Source organism: Haliotis asinina, chromosome 15 (assembly GCF_037392515.1).
Source record: "Haliotis asinina isolate JCU_RB_2024 chromosome 15, JCU_Hal_asi_v2, whole genome shotgun sequence".
Taxonomy (NCBI): Eukaryota; Metazoa; Mollusca; class Gastropoda; order Lepetellida; family Haliotidae; genus Haliotis; species Haliotis asinina.
The window spans coordinates 2,501-7,500 of NC_090294.1; the positions used below are offsets into that span (position 1 = coordinate 2,501).

A 5,000-nucleotide genomic window follows, 5' to 3' on the forward strand; every position below is an offset into this window, starting at 1 on the left:
TTCGAGTGAGTGAGGGAGGCGTTTTAGAACGCTTCGCCGAGTTGCGAAGAATAAGCGAAACGCAGAGAAACTGCAGCCAAGTCGGGAGTGCGTGCAGAAGTAAGACAGAGTCCCTTGACCAAAAGGCTGAGACAAGTCGAACTTTATTTCCAAATGGTTCTGGAAACCATTGTCTTTAATTCCAACGCCAGAAAACACTCCGTCCGCCGTCACAAAAATACACGTCCGCCATTCCGGCAGGCTTCATTTCACTTACAGGTGGCTAGGAAAACACTGTCTTTAATTCCTACACAAGAAAACGCTCCGTCCGCCATCATTAAAAAATACATGTCCGCGATATTAGACCTTGTAAGACCTCGTAAGACCTCGTAAGACCTACAGGGCACAGTCAGGCTTATTCGTATTTACAACTGCCTACCCCCACACCGTTGTCTTTCATTCCAACACTAAGCGAATTCCCCGTCACAACAACCCATGTCCGCGATTCCCCTACAAAGTAACAAGTGCGACACGGTCCCTTGACCAAGAGATAAGGGCAGGTTCAAGTTGACTTATGTCTGGCTAGGAAAACAATCGTCTTTCATTCCAACGCAAGAAAACACTCCGTCCGCCGTCACGAAACTACACGTCCGCCATTCCGGCAGGCTTCATTTCACTTACAGGTGGCTAGGAAAACATTGTCTTTCATTCCCACACAAGAAAACGCTCCGTCCGCCATCGTTAAAAAATACATGTCCGCGATGTAAGACCTCGTCAGACCTCGTAAGACCTACAGGGCACAGTCAGGCGCATTCGCATTTACAATTGCCGACCCAGAACCATTGTCTTTCATTCCAACACTCCGCGAATTCCCCGCCACAACAACCCATGTCCGCGATTCCCCTACAAAGTCAAACGCCCACGTCACCACCACGCACCAAAATCATCACAGACAAACAACGCCAACGCAGACCAAACGTCGACGCCGCTCAGGGCAACCCACCAACGACGCAAGTGCGGCAGCGCGAACGGTAAGCTGGCGGGGCACCGCCGACAACATCATCGCACGGACGGCGCACCGTGCCAAGCCTCCCGTCGCACCCCGCAAGTCCAAACTCAAATCGAAGCCGAAAAGGGTTGCTTGCGGCAACGGGGCGACACACAAAGCCAACACGGGAGCACGTCCCACAGGTCACTCCCACAAAACACAATCCAAAAAGGCGCACCCCCAAAGGACTGCAAAACAGGGGACGGCGGCACGCCCGTCACGCCATACCTCCAAAAACATGCATCCCACAACGCGTCCCACAGGTCACTCTCAAAAACACAATCTGAAAAAGCCCACCTCAACGGACTGAAAAACGGGACGGCGGCACGCCCGTCACGCCATACCTCCAAAAACAGGCATCCCACAACGCGCCCCACAGGTCACTCTCAAAAACACAATCCAAAAAAGCGCACCTCAACGGACTGAAAAACGGGACGGCGGCACGCCCGTCACGCCATACCTCCAAAAACAGGCACCCCACAACGCGCCCCACGGGTCACTCTCAAAAACACAATCTAAAAAAGCGCACCCCAACGGACTGAAAAACGGGACGGTGGCACGCATGCCACACCATACCTCCAAAAACACGCACCCCACAACGCGCCCCACAGGTCACTCTGAAAAACACAATCCAAAAAAGCGCACCTCAACGGACTGAAAAACGGGACGGCGGCACGCATGCCACACCATACCTCCAAAAACATGCACCCCACAACGCGCCCCACGGGTCACTCTCAAAAACACAATCTGAAAAAGCGCACCCCAACGGACTGAAAAACGGGACGGCGGCACGCCCGTCACGCAACACCTCCAAAAACAGGCATCCCACAACGCGCCCCACAGGTCACTCTCAAAAACACAACCAAAAAAAGCGCGCCCCAACGGGCCGGCTCGATTTTTCGTCTTTACCCTAACTTCTGCCCTAACACTATCCGTTAGCTCGATTTGTGGTGCTAACCCTAAGTCCAGCCCTAACCGTATCCGTTAAGTCCATTTGCGGTGCTAACCCTAACTCTTGCCCTAACCGTATCCGTTCACTTCATCTACGGTGCTAACCCTAACTTCTGCCCTAACCGTATCCGTTAGCTCGATTTGTGGTGCTAACCCTAAGTCCAGCCCTAACCGTATCCGTTAAGTCCATTTGCGGTGCTAACCCTAGCTCTTGCCCTAACCGTATCCGTTCACTTCATCTACGGTGCTAACCCTAACTTCTGCCCTAACCGTATCCGTTAGCTCGATTTGTGGTGCTAACCCTAAGTCCAGCCCTAACCGTATCCGTTAAGTCCATTTGCGGTGCTAACCCTAGCTCTTGCCCTAACCGTATCCGTTCACTTCATCTACGGTGCTAACCCTAACTTCTGCCCTAACCGTATCCGTTAGCTCGATTTGTGGTGCTAACCCTAAGTCCAGCCCTAACCGTATCCGTTAAGTCCATTTGCGGCGCTAACCCTAGCTCTTGCCCTAACCGCATCCGTTCACTTCATTTCTGGTGCTAACCCTAACCCTTGCCCTAACCGCATCCGTTCACTTCATCTATGGTGCTAACCCTAAGTCCTGCCCTAACCGTATCCGTTAAGTCCATTTGCGGCGCTAACCCTAGCTCTTGCCCTAACCGCATCCGTTCACTTCATTTCTGGTGCTAACCCTAACCCTTGCCCTAACCGCATCCGTTCACTTCATCTATGGTGCTAACCCTAAGTCCTGCCCTAACCGTATCCGTTAAGTCCATTTGCGTTGCTAACCCTAAGTCCTGCCCTAACCGTATCCGTTAAGTCCATTTGCGTTGCTAACCCTAAGTCTTGCCCTAACCGTATCCGTTAAGTCGATTGGTGGTGCTAACCCTAACTCTTGCCCTAACCGTATCCGTTCACTCCATTTGTGGTGCTAACCCTAACCCTTGCCCTAACCGTATCCGTTAAGTCGATTGGTGGTGCTAACCCTAACTCTTGCCCTAACCGTATCCGTTCACTCCATTTGTGGTGCTAACCCTAACCCTTGCCCTAACCGTATCCGTTAAGTCGATTGGTGGTGCTAACCCTAACCCTAACCGTATCCGTTAGCTCGATTTCTAGTGCTAACCCTAACCCTTGCCCTAACCGTATCCGTTCACTTCATCTATGGTGCTAACCCTAACTCTTGCCCTAACCGTATCCGTTCACTTCATCTACGGTGCTAACCCTAACTTCTGCCCTAACCGTATCCGTTAGCTCGATTTGTGGTGCTAACCCTAGCTCTTGCCCTAACCGTATCCGTTCACTTCATCTATGGTGCTAACCCTAACTCTTGCCCTAACCGTATCCGTTCACTTCATCTACGGTGCTAACCCTAACTTCTGCCCTAACCGTATCCGTTCACTCCATTTGTGGTGCTAACCCTAGGTCTTGCCCTAACCGTATCCGTTCACTTCATCTACGGTGCTAACCCTAACCCTTGCCCTAACCGTATCCGTTAAGTCGATTGGTGGTGCTAACCCTAACCCTAACCGTATCCGTTAGCTCGATTTCTAGTGCTAACCCTAACTTCTGCCCTAACAGTATCCGTTCACTTCATTTCTGGTGCTAACCCTAACCCTTGCCCTAACCGCATCCGTTCACTTCAATTCTGGTGCTAACCCTAACTTCTGCCCTAACCGTATCCGTTCACTTCATTTCTGGTGCTAACCCTAACTTCTGCCCTAACCGTATCCGTTAACTCGATTTGCGGTGCTAACCCTAACCCTAACCCTAACCCTTACCGTATCCTTTAACTTCATCTGTGGTGCTAACCCTAGCTTTTGCCCTAACCGTATCCGTTCACTCGATGTGCGTTCTTAACCCTAGCTCTTGCCCTAATCTTAACTTCGTTTAAGGTGCCAGCCCTAGCCCTAGCCAGCCCTGCCCCTTCCCTAACGCGCTCCGTTACCTCCATCCATTTGGGGGGACAAACAACGCCGATCCACAGTCCACGCCCGATAGTAGTACGGACAACCAAAGACGGGACGGGCGGACATGCCACGGCGGTCCCACCTACCAGCCTCTCGGACACTTGAACGGAAAAAAAAAAAGAAAAAAAAGAGGTCTACAGCACCGGGAGTTCCCAGGCGGTCACCCATCCAAGTACTATCCCGGCCCGACAGGGATTAACTTCGCGGAGCAGACGAGAAGCGGTGCTTTACCAGTGGTGTGGCCGTAGACGTAAGCAAAACCATTTTCACACGATGTCTATCGCGTCTGGGGCAAGCATGCACAGTCACCTAAAAGTGAAAACGTTCGGAATGCCACCACGGGGTATGCGGAAATTAGGTCAAAAAAAGCCAAAACGATCGGGAACTTACCTCGAGGGTGCGATGACCTGCCGTGTTTTCGTCCAAATACCGAGGCAAAAATCACCAGTACGCAGAGTCGCCACTTCAAAATTCAAAACGCTCGGGAACTTACCTCCTGGGTACGATCACCTGCGGTGTTGCCGTGTAAATACCGAGGCCAACATCAACAGTACGCAGAGTAACCTATTGCAAAGTCAAAACGCTCGGTAAGCTACCTCGAGGGTACGATGACCAGCCTTTTTTTCGTCAAAATACCGAGGCCAAAATCACCAGTACGCAGAGTCGCCGCTTCAAAATTCAAAACGCTCGGGAACTTACCTCGAGCCGTGTTGCCGTAAAAATCCCGAGCTCAATATCAAGACTACGCACTTAGGCCCTACGAAAAATCAGAACGCTCGGGCACCTACCTCGAAGTTACGAGGGTCTGCCGGGTTCCCGGAAAAAGCCCGAGCCACAACTCCACTTTCTCCCTAGGGATGCCTCAGGCCCTTCGGGGCCAAAGGCATCATTAGTCCTGCACGCCGGGCCCTGCTCCTTCAGTCCAGACAACTCCCCTTGAAGTCCGCAGGGGACACCCAAATGCCCGGGCCCCGGAGTTCGAGTCTTTCCCAGAGAAAAGGACGAGCTCTTCTGGTTTGACTGCCCTATTTTTAAAGAGTCCCCGGGCCA

At 52.0% G+C, this 5,000-nt stretch overlaps 1 non-coding gene across 1 annotated transcript; it reads right to left on the minus strand.

The window, feature by feature from the left end:
• Positions 1–4,081: 4,081 nt before the first annotated feature.
• On the minus strand, positions 4,082–4,200 carry LOC137266479 (5S ribosomal RNA). The gene has a single exon (XR_010954984.1). It is a non-coding gene; the product is annotated as a 5S ribosomal RNA (ribosomal RNA).
• Between the last annotated feature and the right edge of the window lie 800 nt (positions 4,201–5,000).